Raw genomic sequence first — 25,127 nt, 5'->3', positions numbered from 1 at the left:
GAGTCGGTTGAATTCGGCCGCCAAGGCCTCGCTCACCCTTGCCTCTATGTTCCCCTCGTAGCCTGTTTCCTCCGGCCGCCACACAGAACCCGACACGCCTCTATCTCCTTCCTCCTCTCCCTCTTTCTCCGCTTGCCCTTTTCTATCCTGGGACCCCGCCCCTCCCTCGCCTCTCGGTCTAGGCACAGCTGATTCACCCCCGCCTGGAATCTCTTCCTCCTCGAAGGTTCCTCCTGGGTCCTGCATCACGTCTTTCTTCTGGGCGGGATCCCAACCCGATTGTTCCCCCTCCTCCACCCTCTCACAGATAACATAAGGGTAAGAGTTGTTTTCTCTGAGGATGAGGATAGTGTGACTCTCATACAATTTAACAGCCAGTGGATTTGTGTTTGAACCATTTTTCTGAATGTGGAGAAAGGGAGTGTTTTCTCTGAAGTGGCATTAAATTTGAGAAGAAGGGATTTTCTAGTAGCTATTAAGTTTTCTTTAAGATTATTAAGAATGTACAGATTTTGACATACTGAGTCAGCCTTAACTTGGAATATCTTTTAACTGTCAACTTCTATCCTGTTACAATATTGTGTTTGGTTCTGTTGAATATTGCTGGTATTGCTTAATAGAGGAAACAAGATTTATATATTTTTTCTGTTTGCTGTATGTGTGCTGTATCTTTTAGAATACATTTAGTCACTTTTCTAGACGTCCTGCAACTATGGTAGTTAAGAGCTTTTATCCAAAAGTTGGCATTCTCAACACCTTAAGAAGTGATATCTTATTACAGTGCGCCCTTGCCTTACATGGGGGATCCTTTCTGGACCCTGCACGTAAGGCAAATAGTGCATATGCTCGAGCCTCATTGAAAATAATGGGGCTCGTGAATGACGTGCAGCCATTGAAACTTCCGTCACACAGTTTTCAGCATATGCTGAAAGCCGTGTAAAAGGCGCGTGCGTGTGATGCGGGTTCACTGTAGTATAACCATGAGTGATACTGTTCTGATTCTTTTTTTGGAGGATGGAGGGTGAGGGATTGTATCTACTGAGGAAGGGCTACTTGTTGTATTTTAAAAATTTTGCTAATATAGTTCTTAACAGTTCCTGATAAATCTAAATGTTCGTTTAGCCCTTGAGGTTTGCTAGACACTAATTTATGTATCCAAAAAGCTTCTCTTTGTAAACATTTGCTCTGTAAAGATCCTCTGTTAAAGGGAACAGACTTAATTAATCCAATAACAAAACACTTAATGGAGTCTGGAGAATGACCATATTGAGAAAAATGTTGTAATAACAGAGTATCGAGACTTCCACTTCTGATTTTACTTTTATGTTCAATAATTCTCGTTCTCATATTTCTAGTAGTCTGTCCTACATATATCTTTGGGCAAAAAGTGCGTATGCTCTAGGGCCATTACATATAATGGGGCTCATGCATGCACCATTCTCCCAACCTCTCAGCGGCTTCCGCATAAGCTGGAGGCCACCTATAACAAAAGCCCAGTTTCATTGCAGCTGAACACCTACTTTGGATAGTATTCTTTCTCCTGAATCTACTTGTAAACTCTTCTGGAAATATGGCAGCAGCTTCTTCACTGGCAGACACAGCCTCTCCAGTCAATTTTATATTTTTAAATCCATGTCTTTCCCTAAATATGTGCATCCATCTCCTACTTGCAGTCAATGGCTTGGTGACATTAATTTGAGGAGATGCCCTGCTGAAGTATTTGTACAGGCTTAATACTTTCTGGCATGGCACCTTGCCATCAGTGGAACATGTTTTCTGTTCATGTCTTCCACCCATAAATGTAAGGCCTTCTCCACTTTTTCTATGGACTTAACACATACTTGAGGTGCCACAGCAAATCTACCACAAATTTATTTTCCCCTCTTCAGAATTTCGTGGAGGGAAGATTCATTTTTACTGTAGCAACCTCAGAACAGGAGATCTTCACATGTAACTGAATCCACATACTATAGGCCCACATAATAAGGGGTCTGACTGTACATTGTTATTTATATAGTACAAATAAAAGTACACTTTGAATATATTTGAACTTCTTGTAGCTACAGTATGTGCTTTGCAGTAATCAGGAAGCTTTGGCATAAAATAGTTCTATTGCAGTGTCTAAAATAAAACTGTAACTTAGCCAGCCTAGTTATTTGAAAGGAAAAGTGAGACACTATGCTTTTAGTCAATATGCTTCTATATTTTGACATTCTCTTGTCCATAAATGGTCCCAGAATGTAAACTGGAGGCATATTATGCAGGAAAAGAAGTAAAGGGAATTATGAAATTATAAAATTGTGAGAATGTAAAATGCTTTTCCCTTTTTATGTAAAAAATAAAGCTAAAAAAAAGGAAATTTAATAATTCATGTTTTAGCACAAAGAGGTTGATCATGAGACATTATTTTCAATTTTATATGCCTTGCATGTAAAAAAAAAAAGAGCATGTGTTAAAAAATGGCCTGGTGTACTCAATGACATTGGATCTTCTGAGGCATATGTGCCAAGACTGCAGAGCTGTGGTCTTCTAAATATTTGGGAATTCCCACAATTCCTTACCAGAGATTCTTTGCCCATAGTAATATATGTGTGTTGCCTAGCAAACATATAAATGGGCTCTTAGAGGCCACAATTATCCCAGCTCTGCACTGAGTGCTTCCATGGTGCATATGAGGTGTGTGGGGGGTGATGGTGGTGGTGTTACAGTTTCAGCAGGTACATGTCTGTAACATATCTAATTATCATTTTAATGCAAAGATGATGGGGAAAGTCTCTGTCATGTTGACAAATTGCTTATGATGAAAACACAATCTTATATTTTGTGGTAAACCATCCCATAAAATTGTGTTTAAATGTCAAAATGCCTAGAGCTTGGTATGTGGGACTTCCTCCTTACTTTATGATACATTCTCCACATACAGTAGTTACGATTCAGAGATAGGGATTGAAATATTCTGTGGTAAAATACATTTAAAAGGCCCTATTGATGTTTGTGGCTGCTTCAGCAGCTGTTATATTCTATGAAACTATTGAATCTTTTATGAATACCACAAATAATTTCTGTCTGCTAGTATAAGTGCCATATCTTTCCTTTTTCCATGTGTGCTAAGTATAATACGTACTGTTAACTTGGACAGTATTGGCTGCTAACATAGTTTTTTTAAGCACTTCTTTTTTCCCCCTGCACTTGCTTTACTGTCATTTCAGGTTTTGGTGTAACCCATTATTTGCCTTGGATGTTTCCTAATTATGTCAACTGAAGTACAGTATAGTGAGGCCTGTCAGGTTTAAGCTCTGTGCCCCTTGTACGATAGCAGCTATTAAAGTATACTGATGTTTTTGACATGCATGAGAGGATTAAGAGCCTGTTTAATGAAAACAACTCACAGGTGGTCTAACTCTTTTTCTGCAAAACTTCCCTGTTATGCCAAAGTACACACACACTATTTGATTTAAAAAATGAAAACTTGTGGAACTGTACCTTTCTGAAGTGGCATACAGGCAAGGTGTGGACCTACATACTAAGGCAAAGGAAAGCTCCAGTATTTTTACTGTGCATTGACTAGAGGAGAAACCACCTCCATAAATTATGTTTTACGTTGGTTTGTGCCAACTTGTTCATAAGCTGTTGCTTTGTAACAACATTTAAGTGCCTATGTTCACTTGTGCCTATGGTCAGTTTAGTCCACAACATGGGATAAGAGACTATAGTAGTAAATATTATTAAATTATTATTGATAGTAATAAATTATGCTTTGTCATAGCAAGTCATTTTATTAGTAGTATATCATCATCAAATGATCTGTGTTGAGGATTTTTTTTTTGAGGGGCAGGGATATACCAAAGGCGATTTCATTGTTATATCTTGCCTTTTAAAAGCTATGGTCTCTACTATGATCCCTCCACTTGCCATACACACACACATATGTATCCCAGGAAGTACAGAAACACATTTATTCATGTAGTGCACTTAAAAACATATAATCATAGAGTTTTCCCTGACATGGAGGGGAGATCCAGATTGGTTCGCCCATGTAAGGGAAGGGCCCACTGTAGTATGAGATTTAACACAGTAGGCAGGAGTAATTGTAGTTTGCTATCACAAACTGGCTTTGGACAGTTCTCTGCGCTCTCCCTTTCCATACCTTTTTTCTAATATGGGAATAATAGTCCTTGTCAGCATTGACCTACAATTACAATTACTTATGTCTTTTCTAATGGTTTGGATTGTTATTGTGTATCTACAAGCCATTTCCAACTTATGGTAACGCTATCATGGGGTTTTCATGGCAAGATTTGTTCAGTGGGGGTTTGCCTTTGCCTTCCTTTGAATCTGAGAGTGTGTGACATGCCCAAGGTCACTCAGTGGGTTTCCATGTCTAATCAGGGATTTGAATCCTGGGCTCTAGAGTTGGTCCAACCCTCAAACAATTACACCACTCTGGCCTCCAGTACTTTGGATACTAGAATTAAATATATTAAATATCTGTTATCATAGTTAGCCTTGTTTTTGTGCAGTTTTTTTAATATAATGTAAACAAGTCAATCTCGTCATTCATTTGTGAAGGGTAGGAATGATTTTTGTCTTGCTTTAACAGGTATTATCACTGTCTTGTTAAAGTAGAACTAAAAGAGAGCTGAGGCACTGGTAATTTGATTTTTTTTGCTGTGGGGAAAATGTGTTGGAAGGAAAATTTATGAGTTCTTTGGAAGGGTCAAGGGAAGCAATGATAAACAATAAGTCAACTGTAGCTATTTGTCAGCAGATACTACTTTAAAACTACCTTCTGTTTGTGACTTGAGGAACAGAACAGAATTGGGAGTAAGGTATTGGCTATTTGTTGTTGTTCGAATGTATTCTTAAAATAATTTGAATGTATTCTTAAAATAAAACTTGCTAGTGCTAGCTGAGTCTCTGCCTGTATTATCTTCTTCAGTGACTAGCTCACTTTCTGTATTGTCTGCGGTTTCATCTGTATGTGATTAGTTTTGGTTTTCTCTTGCTTTTTATCCTTTACTAATCCTGAATATGGGGGATTTCTTCTTCCACCTCAAAAAAACAAGAAAAAGCAGACAAAAGTAGAAACAAAAACAAAAGCAAACAGACAAAAAAGAATAATTGAGCAAGGAATTACTGTTCTAGCTCACTTCATACTTTGAAGCAGGGCACACTAGGTTCTTGTGGAGTTTTAAAAGTTAGTTTAGGTATTTGTAGCACTTAAAATTGTACTTCACTATTAGAATATTACCTATATGATTAGCAAACTACATTAAAAACTACTTCAAAAATCAAGGTATCTAGTGACGAAAAACAAATTCTTCATGAGCTACCTAACTCTCCAGGCTTAGGTTGTCCAGCGGCTGACATGTCCTTGCTGGCCCTAATGGACACCAGTAATTTTGTAGAACCACAAAAGCAAAAGCCCTCTTCCATTCCATAGTACAGTGGTGCCTCGGGTTACGAAATTAATTCGTTCCGCGGCCGCTTTCGTAACCCGAAAAGCCTTCGTAAGCCGAATTGCCATAGGCGCTAATGGGGAAAAGCCGCGATTCCGTGCGAAAAAGCCGAAAAAAAGCACCAAAAGTTTTTTCGTAACCCGAAAAAACATTCGTAACCCGGAACAATGATTCCCTATGGGATTTTTTCGTATCCCGAAAATTTCGTAACCTGGGTATTTTGTATCCCGAGGTACCACTGTAGATCTTAACTGTTATCTGAAATGATTTTGCATAGGGTCTACATAGTTTAATGGTGAATGGGGATAATTTCCAAAAGAGTCGAGGCACTCTTCTAGAGCTGAATAACAGGGTTAGTGCAAAAGCATCATAGTAACAGAACTCTTAATTCTTAGCAATAGCTTCTATGGCTTAAATGTGATGTCAATCCATATTATGGAATTTTATAATACCCCATTATATGTCCCAAAGGAAGTGCTACAGGCTTTCCCAGAACACATCTACACTGACTGTTCAGTCTGAAGCCAGTCCGGACTATTATGTCCTGGACCAGGCCTGGACTGGCCACAGTGGTGACCACACACATTGAGGTGAATCCAGTGCAAAACCATGCCATTGTATACATGGGCCAGCCAGTCCAACACCACTGGCTCATCCCCTGTTTTCAGAGTCACTGACTTTTCCTTGCAAGCAGGAGCTTTGTGTAAAGCCTGCCTGGCACCACTACTTCTGCTGAGGACAGAAATAGTCACCGGACATATGATTAACAAGGAGTACAGGTGTCTGTTTTTGTCCTTAGCAGAAGCTGCAGCACACCAGGCAGCCTATATGCTGAGTTCCTGCTCATCAGGAAGCAGCGATGGAGGCTTAGAAAACAAGTAATTCCAGGAAACATAGGGATTTTACCTGACTTTTCTTAGTTCAGAGAAAAATTAAGATGAAGACAGAAAAACAAAGATCATTCTCAAAAGTAGTTGTACATTGTCAGGACTGGCAAGACCAGTTTTCACAAGAGTTTGGCATTTTCACTGGTATAGACAATCTCCTTATACTAGGCTCCAGCACTTAACAGTGCCTATAGTTTTTCACATCATTTTCTCATCACTACTTTAAAAAAGCCTTGGCAAAATATTGTTACAAAACTGAGCAAAAAGTAAAAACAACTACAGCAGTGAACATGCAGACTGATTCATCAAGTCTACTGTATCATGTGAGTGCAGAGAGCAGTGGCCACAACACACCATGGCAAAAGCCCATGAACATATATGTGTAACTGAACAGATTACTGTTCAAAGAATTGTAGTTAAAGGTCAAAGTACTTTGGGTTATCTTCCTCTTGAAAGACGAGAATGAAGTAATTAGAAATATCTTTGTTTCAAGAAAGTACATATAGAAAGCAGTATTGCAGAAAATTATAAAATACTAAAAAGATATTTAGGGACATTGTTTTAAATCAACAGCACTTGTGCAGAGGTACAAAACACTTTTTTTCTGCCTTATTCATGAGTTTACTGCATTGCTAAAAAAACCCGACTTACTCCTGCCGCGTTGAAGTCTCTTTCGGAATAAAGTCAGGTATTCTCACATGCAAAGTGCCGCTGATACCTCCAGCCAAGTACAGCCTGGCTAGAAGCCACACTCAGCCAGCCTCTTTTCAAAACCAGGAACCTCCTGGGTTTGTAAATCAGCTGACTGAGCACAGCTTCTTGCAGGAAGTCAGCCGGGCTGCACTTGGCCAGCGGCATTGGTGGCATTTTGCGTATGATAATACCTGACTTTATTCCAAAAGAGACTTCAATGTGGCAAGGGGTAAGTGGATTTTTTAAGCAATGCGGTAAGCTCCTCAGAAAGAAGCACAGGGATAAAGAAGAATTTAAGTTTCATTTGGTGACTGTTGCTACATTAGGTCTTGGCAAGAAGATTATCCTGCCTTTATTAATTAAATGACCAAAAAATATTTGCTAATAGCTCTCTTCAAAATATCACTGTGGGTGGCAAAAAATTGGAGGTTCACAGAGAATTTTTAGAGGTGGGTGGCTCAGACCATGCTTTTAAGAAGGAGATGTGGGACACTGGGCAGAAAGCCAAGCTGAGGGTGGAAAAACATTATTTGGGTTGTTTCATACATTTAAAAAAATAAGATTTATTGTAATTGAAAGTCTTGAGACTAGCAGAAAATAGCAAATAGTAACACAGAATGTATAAGCACCAGACTTTCAAAACTGAATATTCTAGCAAAATAGGTGTTTTATAGAAATAATCAGTAGTACTATTTAAGAGTAAGTGGTATTGATTTGATTCATAAATTGTCGAAAAAAAGGAAACAAAAAAACTTTTGGTGCACTTAATTGACTAGCTGTATCATAACCCATATATATAAACTGTGTGTACTGCATACACATTTTTGAAAAGGGTTGCTTTTATCATACATTATGACTGAATGTTTTATGATAATTAAAGCTGAAAAGCATTTCCAAAGTTTAGGATTATAATTAGCATATATACTTATTCCTATTTTTGGTGGAAAGGGTAATAAAGGTCAAAGCTTCCTATAAGAAATGTCCTTAGTGAAAGGTTGTAAACTGTGCTGTACAGTTCCATGCAAGTTTTATCTGTAGGTATACCTGTCTCCAAAATATGGAGCTTTTTCACTTTGATCCTAAATACTTAATTGTTGTTGTTTTGTGCCTTCATGTCGTTTTTGACTTATGGGTACCCTAAGCAGAACTTATCACAGGGCTTTTATGGCAAGATTTATTCAAAGGAGGTTTGTCTTTGCCTGTGTCTGAGGCTGAGAGAATGTGACTTGCCCAAAGTTACCCAGTGGGTTTCCATAGCCGAGTGGGGATTCAAACCCTGGTCTCCAGAGTTATAGTACAGTGCTCAGACCACTAGCTCTAGTTAACACTTAATTAGGTTAAAACAAGCATGATTTGATTCTAAGTAAGGACTTAAGGAATAGGAAACTAGTTTCTGACTTGTTTTACCAATTGAATTTTAATATTTGCCTTTACTTAAAACCCACTTACATAATTCTAAATACAAAAATATACATGTATGTTATACTGTAAAGCTCAGTGTATGAGGCATGCCTTTATTCATTTCTTGCTCTTTGTAAACAAATTTTTATTAGTTTTTTTAAACAGATTACTGTATTTTATTAGTTCCAACACAAATAAGAAATGTTGAGTTGGTAGAATCTAGCAGATTCTTTATATATATATATATATATATATATATATATATATATATATATAATTTTATTCACTTTTGGCCCTCAGTTATAACTGCGAAGTTTATCAGTATTTCGATTTAGTAATGAAGAAAAGAGTTGCAAGAGAAAGAGTTTGAAGGGACAGATAGGGCAAAAGATAGAAGGCAATAAGATAAAGAAGTAGAAATGGAAAATACATGTATCCTCAGAGGGTGCTCCCCCTCGCCCCCGCAACCATGCGATGTTGACCAGGTATGCTTTTTCCTTCCTGTATCTTGAAGACTAAACAGCATACATTCCCCAGCTTTTCTTCTTCCCTGCTGATCAAGTTTTCATAGCCAGCATTTCATTTCTTCTGTAACATGCATATCTGGGGGTGGGGGGTGGAAATCAGATTTGCTTCTGAAGGAAGCAGAAGTGCAAGCTGAAGATAAAGGACAAAAGTTTCTTCTACCACATATCTTTTTTTCAAATAATTTACCACAGACCTTCCTGTTGTAACCTGGTTGAATGAGATTCTGAAGTCTTGCTGTTCGGTCGGTTTTATTAGCTTCATTTTTGCTAACTGGTGGGTTTATTTTGATACTCAGAAGTCACTACACTTGTATATTTCCTAATGTTTCCTAAATACAAACTTTTAAAAATTTATCTAGAGTTTTCTACAGGTTTGCATGGATAGATAGTAACATGTCATGCTGAATAGCACCTCATGGTACAAAATATTGGTAACTTGTCTGTTTAGTCATATTTGTTTGACTACCCTTTGTTTGACTTACCCTTTCCCTCCACCACTCCCTTCTCCTTCTGTGTCTTGTCTTTTTGGATTGTAAGCCCGAGGGCAGGGAATCGTCTAACTAAAAGATTGTATGTACAGTGCTGTGTAAATTTACAGTGCTTCATAAATAAAGGTTAATAATAATAATAATAATAATAATAATAATAATAATAATAATAGTTATATATGCAACAAATAGAACTATTAACTGTAGGGAAGTAAGTTTGGCTACTGCTGATGTGTTTTTTTCCCCATAACTGATCAGTGAGCTCTTATGTGTGAGAATTGGAATCCTCTGCACTCATTCAATAGTAAATCCCACTTAAATAACTTAGTGTAGAGCCAAAGTTTGAACTTCAAATTTTGATAAGGTAAGATTTCAACCTGGTTTGTTGACCCTAAGCCTAACATATTTTTTATTTTTTTATTTTATTTTATTTGTGATCCACCTTTCTTCTAAGATTGGAATAAAGTTATTAAAATATTTAATAAACATGATAACAAATATAAAATTATGTATTAATTTTAAAAGGTAATTAAAAGACTATAAAAGGCTAAAATTAATACAATAAAAGATTGAAAACACAACCATCCATTTAGACTTAGAGCAGGCAATTTCATGGGGATGGGCAATTTTAGGTCATTTTTAGATTAAAAACCACCTGATCACCCAAAAATCTGCAGTCCATTTTTTTGAATGTGGGGGAGGGGAACTTGGGAGGACTGTAAGGGGGCTCAAAAGTCTTTACCAAATGACACCAAGGAGAGAACTAGCAGATCTCTCTGAGAAGGGCATGCCCTAGGATAGGAATAGCCACTGAGAAGGCTTTTCTCCTGTGTCTCCCCACTCCAACCCACTCATACATCTCAATATGTTGGGATTGAGAGGAAGGTCTCTCCTGAAGATCTGGTAGCCTGGTGCTGCAGTGGTTCCGTGCTAGTTGTAAGTTTGATGCTAGGGGAGGGCTTCAAGGTCCACTCAGCATTTCATCATTTTGTAGGTTGGTAAAATGAGTAGTCAGCTTGTTGGGGGCAATTGGCTTACACATTGTAAATTGTTTATGGAGTGCTAGTTCACTTCTAAGCAGTACAGAAATGTACCTGTTATTGATATTACTATCTTAAAACCCTATCAAGCTCATGTGGAAAGATATTACTCTTAAGATAACCAGTACCCCAGCCATATAGGGCTTCATAGTCTTTAACCAGCATTTTGAACTGTTTCCTGAAACTGACTGATAGCCAATGAAACTGTTGTAATAAAGGTGTTGTTTGCACCCTGTAAGAAGCTCAGCTCTACAGTCTGTCTGCAGCATTCTGAACCAACTCCAATTTCCACACTTTTGTTCAATGGCATCACCTTAAAAATTATCCAAACAGGATGTAATTAAGGCATGTGTCACCATGGCTAGATCCAACAATTTTAAGACCATGCAAAACTTCTGCACTATATTTAATTGTGCAGAGGCTCTGCAGGCCACTGTCAAAACCCTGGAATCCAAACTCTGTGATGAATCCAGAAGTGTGCACAGACTGTAAGCCTCTTTGGAAATACAGTAGTACAGAATGAATACATATTCCATGATCTGCCTTCTAACTAACCAGAACCACAGTCTTGTTTGGATTAAGTTCCAGTTTGCTTGACCTCATCCAGTCCATATTGTGCCCCCCTTGACAATGTTTTAAATATGGCATATTGCCTTGGGAGCTCTTGTGTGATGACAGGCAATAAGCAAGCCAAGCCCTTTAAACAATCAATCAAGCAAATAAGCAAACTTAATAAAATGTAAGTGCATGGTCCTTCAGTTACTTGCAGTTTAGCATTTTAAATCATTTCTTCCTCTATAATGTCCTTGATGTCTTTGACCTGCTGGGCAGCATATATGATTCTAAGGCTGGATCAAAATGTAACAGTCAAAGAGACTCCCCCCCATCACATATTTTGAGGGGAAAAAGAGCAGAAATTGTTAAATAGTTAGACAAACATAACTTGAAGGTTTTGAAGCTGAAGTGAAATACCAAAACTGAAGTGAGGAAAAGTACAGTCAGCCTTCTGTATCAGTCGAGATTTGGTTCACTCTCCCCATGGATACAAAACATTGTGGGATCTCAAGTCCATGTAAGTCTCTGGACAGCAACATGCTCACACCACCATTGACCACTATTGACGTACATAGGATGGGGCTAGCCACAGATGCTCCAAACTGTAGATAGCTAACCTGCTGAAATAGAGGGCTAACTATCCTTAGGAATTATCTTGTTAAAATCCTTCTTCATGTCTACAAGAGGCCACTTAAGAAAGTACCTTCTTCATTCTGTTTTGTGAAATAATAATAATAATAATAATAATAATAAAAAACATCCTTGCATGAATCTCTGCTTCCCAGTTAGAAGTAAATCCTACTGTGTTAACATGTATAGGAAGATGTAACGATTTGTTAAAAGTTTCCTACCTTGATGCTTTTTGGGCAATTTCCCCCAAACATGTCAGGGGACTATAGTTGTGTCCAATGAGTAGGTTTCAGGATACCAGGACCCTCGTCTGCTGGAAATGAACGTGTCACGGTAAGTACCCAATGTTAGTTTTTCTTTCTTGAAAACTTGCCAGGGACCAGCAGCTAGTGGGTTGAGGACCAGCACGGATCCATGGGCCACCACTTTGAGTAGCACTATCCTAGCTAATGCTACTCATAATTGTTCTGTTTGGAGTGCCAGCACTGATCCATGGGCCACCACTTTGAGAATTCAGACTTCCAAATTTTCAGTTTTCCATTTGGTGGCAGCAAAAGTGAGAGGACCATTTTCATTGTATCTAGAAGAAGAGACCATTCAAAGGCTTCACCAGTGCTTCTGTGTGCTGCTGTTGACATCTTCTAAAATTTGCTTCACTCCCTACATATAAAAGAGAGGAGCCAGCTTCATTTCCTCTTTTGCTGTGAAGCCTCCTCCATACACACCTACCTCCATGTGCAGAAATATCTTCTTTTACAGATCTTGTCAGAAACTTCCCTTTGCTGGTGATGTTCTATGTTGTTTAACTTTAGGTAGGGACAGAGTGTTCAGAAATAGAATTTCCCACATGTATCATGAAGTGGTACATTCCATTCCACCAGCTCATCATACTGCATGTGTCAACCACACTTTATTCTTCCAAATATTTCATGTTAGATCCATTTATTTCTAGCATATGAAGTAGCATAAACACATTTTCACCTTTTCCTTGTTCCGTTGACTGGGAAGTACATATTCATAGAAAGAAAGCAAATATAATGTGCCCCGCTCCCCACTTGAACCGAACTGCAAATTTCTTATGATGGTTATGTGCTTCTTTGTATCAATTGTATCACCACTTTGCTGTTTCTTGGCATGTGGCCAAAGTGTGGGCCACAGCATACATAGTATCTTTTATTCTTAGCTTGAGGGAAACTAAATATTTCCATCTGGTCTTTCAACTGTTTCTATATATAAATTACAGTAACACCTTTGGGGGACTATGGATTCAAAAGTCAGCAAAGAAATGTGTTTATGAAAAACAACAACATGGAAAAGATTCAAGAGTATTCATCTTCATAACATTCTATAAACTTTTAGCTCAGAATTAACTGCAACCCCACGTAGTATATCAAACTCTTCTAGTAAATTGAGGAAGGAGCTTTGTATCTTAAACACTGCGGTTACAAATCATCATAAATCTTGTAAACAGCAATCTGCAACTGAGTTCAGTCACAGCTAGTCAGAGTTTAATCTGCCAAAGCTCTCTTGCTTGTATCAAAGAATAGCATCAGAGTGTTGTAAAATTCTGTGGTTGCCCTAAGCAGAAAAGCTCCTTTGCACAGCTGTTTCCCAGTGAAGCTTTATAGCTATCTTGAGTAAACTTCTCTAGTGACCCCAGGGTCTTGAGGTACACCAGTTGTTGTGTTAGCATCATTTTCAAATAGCCAGTCAGTATTCCTTCTTGTAATATCCTGATGAGGCATCCTGTTATTATTAGTCCCAGCAAAATCAAGTTTTAATATATCCAAGTATTAGGTTCTTGGAAGGTTGGCATGGTATAATGGTTTGAGTGTTTAACTAGGACTCCAAGAGACTAAAGTTCAAATCATAGCTCAGCTATGGAAACCCATTGGATAGCCATAGGAAAGTCACACTTTATCATCCTTAGAGGAAGTCAATGTTAAATTCTTCCTCTAAAAATTTTACCAAGAAAGCCCTGGGATAGGGTTGCCATATATCAGGCAGGCAGCAGCAACAAAATTAAGTTATTGAAAGCTGGTTAATATACGGCTTTTGGAAAGTAATGTAGTTATTGTGTGATGACTTATAACTTTGATTTCTTTTTAGTCAAAAGTAAGTATAGTAATTGCAGGATTTAAGAAAGTCAGATGAATATGCAACAGGCCTTATTTAAAACATATTTATGTGGTAGATGTATGGAGAGCATTCTTGTTTTGCTAAATGTATGCACAGTTTTTAGTATGATATGATTTCATATTATTTAGTGTTTCATGGTTTTTCACTTCCAGAAATATTGGGTGGCAATTTGTTTGAATGAATTTTATATAATTGAAATTAGCCAGAAAGAGACAAAAACTGAGATTGATAGTCCCAATATCTGTATTATTTAAGAAAAAAATGGAAAGAAAGGACTAGAGAAGCAGGAAAACAGTAAGTACACTCATCCCTCCACATTTGCTGGGGTTAGGGGCACAGGACCCCCATGAATGTGAAATAACAAAAACACTATGTTTTTACCTGAGAGAACACCTCTCTAGGAATCTCTAGGTCCTCTAGTGCAACTCTGTGATCAACATCTGCCAGACATTGACCATAGATTTGTGCTGGAGGAGATACAAATGCCTAGTGCAACATTCTCTCTAGGAATATCTAGGTCCTTCAGTGAGATTTTTGGTTAAAGTTGACCATAGAGTTGTGCTGGAGGAACTAGATATTCCTAGAGAGAACATATTAGTAATATCTGTGAATAACCGAAACTGCAAAAGTCAAAGCCGCAAATGTAGAGGGGATGAGTGTATATACCTTTACCACAAGCTTATGTCAGAATGATACCAGTTGTAATTTAGAGAGGACTCGTTATGATAATTATACATATGAAATGAAGATGACCGGGGGGGGGGATGTAATTGTAGGAACAAGCATAATTAGAACGTCTATTATTGTTGTTTAATAGATAATTTTTACTAGAAAATGACGGGATAAAGAGATAGTCTGACAGTAAGAAAGTAATGTTTGAGAACATAAACACGACAGATAGTAGTTTTGTGTTATGATATATTATGGATGATCGTCAAATGTTGATTTTTGTTTTTATATGTTTTTAAAATTTAATAAACATTTTTTTAAAAAGAATGATACCAGTCCTGGCTGAGATGTGATTAGTTGTGATGAGAAAGAAGGCCTTTTACGAAGCCACACCTAGGCAATGGTTCTCCCTAATTTGTGAAGCCTTTTTGGCCCTTCCTCTTATCACCATCTGCAGCTTACATAAGATGGTTCTCTTTTGCTCATCGTAAGTCTAGGCCTAAGGACATAAGACCCAAATCAAAGGCCTGTTTAGCCCACCATTATTTTACATGGTAGCCAGTCAGTTGCCTATAGAAAGCTTGCCAGTGGTCAAGGGCATCTGCAGCTTCCATTTTGTGCTTTTCATCAAGAGACAAACAAAGCAATGTATAGCCATCTCAAATAATAGCTACAGAGGACTCTAGTCGCCTTTTTAGCTTAAGTAGCATTTGAAAGCAGATAGGAACAAAATTAATTCATTTGAACAGTGGTGCTGGAGAAGAATGCTGCGGACACCATGAAAAGCCAAAAGGACAAACAAATGGGTCCTAGAATAAATCAAGCCTGAACTATTCCCGGAAGCCAAGATGATTAAATTGAGGCTGTTGTTCTTCAACCACATCATGAGAAGGCACAAGTCATTAGAAAAGATAATGAAGCTGGGGAAGGTAGAGAGTAGTAGAAAGAGAAGAAGACTTCATGCCAGAGAGATAGACTCAATCAGGGAGACCAAAGGCCTGAGCCTGCAGGACCTGAACAGAGAGATAGAGAATAATGCTTGGAGACATCTCACTCACAGGGTCAGCATGAGTCAAGGTTGATTCAGAGGCAGCTAACAACAACAGCCATTTATACATCTTGTGGCACTGAGTTCCACAGTTTAACTATGTGCATTATGAAATACTCCCCCCCCCCCAATCTTTTAGCTTCAGTAGATGATCCATGCTCTCAGTCTCAGGAGCAAATTCAGGCACAGTATAGACCGCCCAAAAATGGCGGTCTGCAGGCGCCTATTTAACTCCAGAGGGATGCTGCAGCCGGTAGACCATGCAACATCTCTCTGGAGTTAAAAGAACCCGGTTTTTCCAGGTTCTTTTCCTGGTGCCCTGGTTACCTCATGCATGCGCCAATGGCGCACACATGATGTAACAGCATCCACACATCGCGGCATGTCCATGTCTCCATTATGTAAAGATGGCGGTGCCTGTGTAGATGAGACGCCACCATTACTCCGCCACCCGCATGTAGTATGGCTGGGGACCGTGTGGTTGGTGTGTGGTCCCAAGCCCTACTATGGCCTCAGTCTCAATAGCACACTTTCCCTGAACAAATCTTCTTCCGAAAACCCCATGGTAGGGTTGCCTTAGGGTCACCATAAGTTTGAAATGACTTGAAGGCACACCACAACAAACCAAATATGATCTCATGACCTAGTTTTATAAGAAATTGTTATACTCTATGCGTAATTACAGAAAACTCTGACATGTTTCCCCTCTTCAAATAAGTGGAACTGTCTGAATAGCATATTTCCTCACAGGGCAGTGGCTTCAATCCCTTGATTGGTTGCTCTTTTCTGTTCATTTTTCATCTCTAGATTCTAGAATATCCTTTTTTAGATACAGTTTCAGTTTTAGTTGCACTGCGGTTCTGTATAAAGGCACTAGTACTTTGGCAGTTTTATTTTCAGTTCTCTTTCTAATTATGCTCAGCATGGAGTTGGTCCCTTTTTTTAACAGCAGCTGCACATTGAGTTGACATTTTCTTATGAACTATCACAGCTCCAAGATTTGTTTCTTGGTCCACTGCTGCTAACTCAGATCCCATCAATGTACATATGAAGTATGGCTTTTATGACCCAATATGCATTACTTTACATTTGAACTAATTTTCATTTACTATTTTACTGATTCTCCCAGTTTGGTGAGATCTTTTAGGGCTCTTCAGAGTCTGTTTTTGTTTTCACCATGCTACATAATTTAGTATCATTGAAAAACTTGGTCACCTCATTGCATAGCCAGAAGTGTTTGCATGCACTCACACATAAACATAAATGTTTGTTTATTTATACAACAATCAAATACAAGAGCAGCAGCAGAAGCAACAACAGTTCATCTAGGAGGTGTCAGCAGGATTGCAAAATAGTGCATCAACACTGCATGTTCTAGGGACAAAAAGAGCTAGGAAGCAGCACAGCCTTTTTATATCAACAAATTATGTCATAGATTAACATGAGTAGCTGGAGGGGAAAAACATTTTGTAAAGATTCTATATATATTCCTTGTTCATTGATGTTTGTACCTGCTTTCACCTGTCTCTTATTTTGTTCATTTTATTTTTGTTATTAATTTTATTTTAAATACATTATTTGCCACTCTGAGTGGTGATTGTGCAGTAGAAAGGCAGGATATAAATAAATATTTGTCTTCTACAGCACACTAACAGAACACCACTAAGCTGTGGTTAATGCAGGTGCTCAGAAGCTCAGTTGAACGTCTCTTATCCTCTTTCCCATCCCAATATTCCCCTAAGGGAGGGACACTGTTGCTTGCTTTTCCTGGGTCTGTATTTTCATTTAATCTAATTATCTGTTTGGTCTACTCCATCTTAGTTCTGTTTATGTTCTTACAATTTATTGTTAACCTGTTTGGAAGTTTTTATGAATAGTAAATCTAGTTTGTGTACAACAGAAGCAACTCTTTACTGTATCCTGTATAAAGGTCTAAAGCACTGATTACCAATACTTCTTTGGCTGAGGAAACTCTGTAACATGCAATGATATCTTGTGGAACCCCCCCCCCAAATACTCTCCTTGCTCTGCTCTCCATACAGAAAAAAACTGATAGCAAAAGCATTTACATTTCTATACTGCTTAGTAGTGAACTCAGAATTCTGGTGGTTTACAATCTGTAAAGCAGTTGCCCCCAGCAAGCTGGGTACTTATTTTGCCGGCCTACGAAAGGATGGAAGGCTGAGTCAACCTTGGAACCCTGGGATCAAACTCACAACCTTGTGGCTACAGTACCGACATTTAACCACTACATCACCATAGCTCCCTAGGTAAAGTAAAGTTTTTAAAACAATTTGAAAAATTTGTAGAACCCCACTTGAAGAAAAACACTGATCTAAATATTGCTTGTGTTGAGGTGGCTTAATTTTAGACATAGTGTTATTTAGTTCAGCCTTTTGATTATACATGCATATAATTAGCATTTTAATTATACACATAGTTAATTATTCATGTTATTTGAATAATCTACCCTAGTATTGGCACAGTGAGACCCTGGCCTTTAGACTTCCAAAAGTGTGCTGGGTTGTTGTGTTTTTAGTATACGAAAGCTTTACTGTTTGTGACTGTGTCCTTTTTGACAGTGAGCAAAAAAAGGTCACTAGGAACTTGGGTTGATAACTGTAAAAACCAAGCTTTATATCCCACAGAGGAGATAGAACGGAGACAGTCACTGAGGTGGTGATTTGAAAGAAACTGAAGAGATGCTGGGACTAATGAAAAGCGATTTAATACAGAGGAGAAAAGGCTTGTTGTGTAAGAGAGTTTGTTTTTATGTTAGGTCACATGAATTTTTAACTGCAAAGCACAGAGATTTGATTGGTGAGCCTACTCTGAAAGCTGATTCATTAATCATTCGAGTTGTTGGTATCAGTTTTGGCCAATGCTAAGAAAGAAGTGGAGACCCAAGCAGTATATGATATGTCTCTAAGACTACATGATTTTACAGAAGTAAGCGTGGAGCTGCATACTCTAGTAACATTTGGAACTGATAAATTAATTAATAGAGAATATTCCTTTTAATACGGTATATGGGCAAAAGCATACAGCTCAGACAAGCCAAATTTCTCATAATTTCAGTTTCCACTGAATTCTATGTAATATAGAACTAAGGGCTTAGGGAATATATCAAGATGGAAGTGGCCTTATATTGATTTCCAGTGGTCTGGGCTGTTTTCATTCTGGTCATATAGTAGTTCAGTGATGTAAATATAGTGTATTTTACCCATCAGTGCAAGCAGCTAACACTTTTTTATTTTCAAGCCATTTGTGTAACTGGTTATTATTATTTTTTTTCAAGACAAATTACATCAGGTGACTTTTTTAAAAAAAAACCTTATGTTCAGTGACTTCTATGTAGTGAGAAGCAATGCTGAAATTTCTCATGATAGCATATATTTTTGTAGCCTGGTTTTCTGTCTGTTTGCATAATATTCTGTATAACTTGCTAGGCTGCACAGTGCATTTTCATCTACAGTTGTAAACAAATCAAGAAAAAACCCTTTTAATTCAAGGCCACTGATGCTCTCAGTCCAATTATGTGGAGTGGCAAGAGTGTTCTCTTCTTGCTATTGGTAATCCTTGTAGAAATAGTTGCCATCCAAAAAGGAAGGCAAGCCTGTGCCAAACAGGAAATTAAAAATATAAAATCCTGACTTTAGTAAAGAATGTCTCCAGTGTATGGAGCAATGGGATTTTTGCATTGATTTTGCTCATGGACCTATTTTATTGTTTGTTTATTTTATTCTGGTATTAGACAGACTTGAGTTGCTTTCCTGGAGAACAAAAGGGCAAAAGAGAGGAGAAGATATAGCAGCAGCTACCGTTATCTATCCTCCTCCTCCTTTTCCCCAAACAATTTTGCTGTAGGGCTACAAGTTTTTTGCAGTATCCTTTCATTAGTCCTGGTGTGTGTTTTTGTCCAACTGCCAAGTGGGCCTCAGCTTTTTTCCCCCTATCATGAATAGGCCCAAAACTTAAAGGATGGCCACTTAGAGTTACCATATATACTCGACTATAAGTCGACCTCATGTGTAAGCGAAGTCAACTTTTGGGCCAAAATTGTTGATTTTCATATGACCAGTGGATAAGTCAAGGGTCAGATTAAAAGAGACAACCCAGTTGGGAAGAGGCTGAGGTGGCAATAGATTGCTTTCCATGCCTTTTCCCAGCTGGGTTGCCCCCTTTGGAGGCAGCCCAGCTGGGAAGAGACTCAGAGGATGACCGTATTGGCCTGTGTATAAGTAGACTCAAGTTTTTTCGATCTTTTTGCCTACATTTTTCGACTTATACATGAGTATATATGGTAATTATTGTAGCTATCATTTTGTCTTTGAAGAGTATTGGATGAACCACTGTGAATATGATATATAGCTCATATAGCTGGTTTCCACTTCACACTTTGCTCAATGCGTGAAGGTTGGGACAGGGGCAGGAGAATGTGGCCAGAAGCAGGGGCTTCTGTCCTTTGAACTGTGTCAAACCCTTCAGTGTGAGTAATATGTGAAAGTTGATTAGGGCTGCATCCACACTGCAGAAAAAGTCCAAGTTGATATCACTTCAACTACCATGGTTCAGTGTTGTGGAATTCAGGGAATTGTAGTTTTGTGAGACATTTAGCCTTCACTGTCAGAGAGCTCTAGTGCCACAACAACCTTGAATTCCATAGCAGTCAGCCATGGGAGTTTAAGTGAAATCAACTTGGATTAGTTTTGCAGTATAGATGTAGCCTAGGAATGATTGTAGATAGGGCTAAAAGATAGCGGATTTGCCAGTCTTTCTTCTATCAGCATTGTCATCATCTAACCCTGCCTTTTTCCAAAATTGGGACTCAGGGTGGCTTACAAATTAAAATACTTACCATATAGTTAAAACATACAAATTCTAAAAGATAAAACAATTTAAAGATATGTTTTTAAGGTACATTTTTCTAGCTGTTAGATTTCTGGATTTTTCTGGTCATCTGTGTGACTCATAGCCATGCTGGACTTCAGAGGCAATTTGGGAAAGCTTTATGATGTCTTGTCAAGTTTCTGATGATCTCTTTGGGTAATGGAGGTCATTTCATGTATGACTCAGGGTGAGTCTGTTGGATTTTTAGGGTAGGCTAGAATGTGTGTGGGCTTTTTAGGAATCCTTTTACAAGAACAAGGTGGAGGTGTACCTCATAGCCTGGAGGCACATCAGATGGAAGCAAACTTCATAGCACGGAGCCATAGGACGTTATCAGACAAGGGAAATTGGAAGTATAATCCAGTGGCAATCCAAACACAATCATGGAGTTTAACATTATTGCATGATAGACTACCACACACAATTTCAGGCAATGGGAAGTCAGTTCAAACACAATTCGAATTCACCTAAATTCACTGAACTAGCGAATCCACATGAATGTGTTCTGGCCCCACTTTCTTTTCATTCGAAATTAAGAGAAATTCCTCCCGTGTGATAAACTCCATAGGGTACTTGGTCTGAATAAATGGTATTGCACAGTCTTAACAGGATTTGTAGTTTAGGTTCATTCCGCTCACAAATTTTTATGTTATACACAACCACATAATTTCAAAATCTGGAGCTTTATATTTCATAAATGAGTGTGCTAGTTTATCATGGAATATATACAATAGAAAAAAAGAAGCATTTATCCATTTTATCATTTCTTTCTTCTCTAAAATTCTCTCTGCACTAAGGTTGCATTCATTGAACATGATATGGACAGTTAAAATATAATTGCATCGTAGGGAGGATAATATTGCTAATGGATTTCAAGGCAAAACAGATCAATGGATGCTAAAGAACATGCTTACAGCAAAATTGTTTTACCATACTGATCAATGGCAAAATAATGTTTGTCTTTATTCACCATAGATTCTGGGTTTCAAATGCTGTGTTCTTTATTTTTTAAAGATAGTTTAAATTCCTGGATCTACTCATTTCCCCCCCCGGTCCTCAGGCTTTTTTGCTATGTCTTTTCAGTGGTATTAGAGAAGAAATAAGGGGGAAAAACATAACAAGTTCTATCATCCTTTTTAAATTTATTTCTTTGAGATTCCATGCTACTGTAATCTGGTTAAATGTGTATTAAATGCTAATGAGTCAAAGTACCTCTTAATGCTATAGGCACTTTAGCATCAATAGGTTACAAACAGCATCTTCATCTTATTTTGTTGGTGAATTTTAAAAAAAATACTGTATATAGAAATGCTTTGCTGGATTTTTATTTTATTTTACTGTTCATTGAGGTTACACATGTATCATTATTCACAAATGAATGGTAGAAAAACTCTGACTTCTTTGGAAATATTTATTTATTTTGATAATTGTGTGACTAATAAATTTGTTTTGCATTGTATATTTCCATGAAATCAGAATACTCTGGATGTAGTGACTGTTAGTTTAGTCCTACTGTCAGAGAGAGAGAGAGAGCATCATTCCATCCTTTGTTTATTCTTCCGTCTACCTGCCATAATTCTTCAGCGATGAAGGAACAAAGAAGTTGCTGTGACTGCCTCCTATCCCACATGTTATGATAAGAATCTGTCAAGCATTAGAGGGGTAGATAAATTTGACCTGAAACATATGGGCCAAATGATGTGGTTTCTCACCTTGTTCGGGGCTCATCATTTAGATGATGCATGCCTTGGAAACAGTGGGAAACTGTGCTGACCATCAGAAAAGAATCAAGCCAAAAAGGAGCAGTAAAATATATGCAAGAGAAGGCAGTCCTACATTTGTCCTCAGACCACTTAGTGTTTCAAAGTAATAATACACCAGAAAGAGAGAGAGAGTAGTTTGAATGACATGAGTAATCAAAGCAAATCCTGGCCATTGTCGAGCTGGGGAAAAAGGCAGTCGATATGATCAAGGAACTGGAACATCTTCTCCAGTGAAAAAAGGTTAAACAACTTATAGTTATTTTGCTTGGGGGGAAAGTGAATAAGGGGAGACATGCTAGGGGTGCATACAATTATGCATGGTGTGAATAAAGCAGAAGTGACTTTATTAGAAAGGGGGGAAAACCCAGGACAGATAAAAGGAAGTAGTGCTCCACACAGTGCTTAGTCAGACTTTGAAACTTTCTACCACAAGATGAAGTGAGGACTGCCAGCTTGGATGGTTGCTTGGAAGGGGATTGGACAAATTCCTATTGGATGGATATTGGTCAAAATTAATATAAATGTCCTGCAGTACCAACAGCAACATGCCTCTGCACTTCAGTTCGTGGGAAATGGAAGCAGACAGATGCTACTGCATTCATATCCTGTTGGTGGGTGTGTGGTCAGCTAAATTGTGCCACTATGATATAGTAGTTTGAGCGTTAGACTATGGTCCTGGGGATCAGAGTTCAAATCCCCACTAGAGCATAAAAGCCCACTGGGCAGCCTTGGGCAGGTCACACTCTCTCAGCCTCAGAAGATGGCAACAGCAATCCCCTCTGAAGAGACTTGCCAAGAAAACTGTATGATAGATTTGCCTTAGGATCGCCATAACAGAGGACTTGACTCGCCGCCGCCACGGCATTTCTCCAGGGGGCGGGGGTGGTGGGAGCGGCCCCTACAAAAGCCGGCCTGCCAACTCCCCCCGAAGAGGACGCCGCTGTCGCCCTTTCCATCTGGGCAGGGCGGCCCAGAGGACTCGGCTCGCTGCGGCGGCGTTTCTCCAGGGGGCGGGGGCGGTGGGAGCAACCCCTACAAAAGCCGGCCTGCCGGCTCCCCCCGAAGAGGACGCCGCCGTTGCCCTTTCCATCTGGGCAGGAGCGGCCCAGGGGACTCTGTCCGCCGCTTATACCACCAGGGTGGAGTGCCAAGGACTGTTGCCTGGTCTTGTTGTTGGGGACTCTTTAGAGGGAGGGAGATAGAGAGGGGCTTAATTACCTTTTTTCTTATTAGGGATCAGTTGGGACATGTCCTGTCTTCTTCTCGTTGCTGTATACTATTTAATGTATTTTTAGATTGCTTTATTATTTGATTGTATGGATTTATTGTTGTATTGTAGTACTTGCTTTTTATGCTGCTTGTAAATTGTATTGTATTGCATTTTACTTGTTGTAAACCGCCGTAATCATAGGAACGGCGGTATATAAATAACATTTCATTTCATTTCATAAGTCAAAAATTACTTGGAGAGACAAAGCAACAACAATAAAACTTGTGCTAGGCTTTTGATCTGGCCTAGTATGGCTCTTATCACCATAAAAGCTACCATTTTGCATTTGCTGAATTTCCTAAAACCTTTTCTGAAAAAGATCCATGTACCAGCAATCCAGTCTAGATTACTTGATCTCATCATGGTATGTATGACTGTAGCCTGACTTTTTTCGTCAGGAAAAGACATATTGCATCCTGTAGCCAAAAAGATTCCTGAGAAGTGCTGCTGGCTCTGTCTGCTGGCTTAGATGCACTTGAGAAGTCTTGAACAGCTATTTCTTGACTATTGGCTGGTTTGCAAATTAGGATTTTGTTCATGGAGGAGTTGTTCCTTTCCTGTTTCTGTGTAAGTAAGGATGGTGACTCACAGACATCACCATGAAATTCAGATTTCAAAAGTTCATCTGTTAGAGCCATGTGTTTTTAATTCATACACTGTTTCCCCATGTATGCAAATTCTGAAAATTCATACAAAGTAATGTACAGACAAGAGCAAAATTGTTGTACAACCTTGACAAAATAGAGGAAAAATTCCAGTTTTCATAAAGTACTACAAAATATTGCCTATGCATTGGTCTTTAAAACTTTTTAATGGTGCTGGGCATGATCTAGCCAAAGATGGATACTTTGAGACCCCTTGAGACCATTAAATATATGAATGAAACAAGTTAATTTCAATAACTCTTCCAGTGAGCTTTTTCAGACTAGACCAGATCTACTGACTTGCCTCCCCCTTACTTTCACCTTTAAGCCATTGTTGTGACACTGGAAGTGTCATTGATACCATTGCTTCCAACCTCCTTCTCCCCTCCTCTAGAAGATGACTCATTTCCCATCCAAATATTTATTTATTTTTTACTTTATTGGTCCTGGAATGTTTTTTTTTAAATTTCTGTTTAATTTCTTTTTAGGGATTGATTAATGATTTTATGTTTGGAGGGAGGGTTGGGGGTTTTGGAGTTTTAATTGTATTTAAACATTGTATGTGATTTTGATATTTCTGTAATCTGCTTTGATTCTTTTGAGAAAAAGCAGAATATAAATAAATGCTATTATTATTATTATTATTATTAATAGGATAGATTTAAACACACATTTAACATTGACTCAAGCAAGCTGATTCTAGTGGACCCTTGGTATCTGCTGGGCTTTTGTTCTAGGATCCTCCATGGATATTACAATCCATGTATATTCAGGTCTCATTAAATATAATGGCACAGTAAAATGATGTCCCTTATATAAGATGGCAAAGATTTAATCTTTGGAATTTGTATATATTTTTCAATATTTTCAAGCCATGGAAACTTGAATTCATGGATAAAGAATCTGTGGATAGAGAGGGCCAACTATTTCTAATGCTTTAAAACAAATGTAGCTGTTTCTAGTTTTTTGTGGGTTTTTCGGGCTATGTGGCCATGTTCTAGAAGATTTTATTCCTGACATTTCG

General features: G+C 38.4%; 1 protein-coding gene across 1 annotated transcript in view; it reads left to right on the top strand.

The window, feature by feature from the left end:
- UST (uronyl 2-sulfotransferase) overlaps positions 1 to 25,127 on the top strand; it is a 194,007-nt gene that overhangs the window by 33,086 nt on the left and 135,794 nt on the right. The gene's annotated exons all lie outside the window — the stretch shown is intronic.

The sequence above is a fragment of the Sceloporus undulatus genome, chromosome 1 (genome assembly GCF_019175285.1).
Source record: "Sceloporus undulatus isolate JIND9_A2432 ecotype Alabama chromosome 1, SceUnd_v1.1, whole genome shotgun sequence".
Taxonomy (NCBI): domain Eukaryota; kingdom Metazoa; phylum Chordata; class Lepidosauria; order Squamata; family Phrynosomatidae; genus Sceloporus; species Sceloporus undulatus.
Note: the sequence above shows the minus strand (reverse complement) of the source record. Positions and strands in the feature narration are given on the sequence as shown.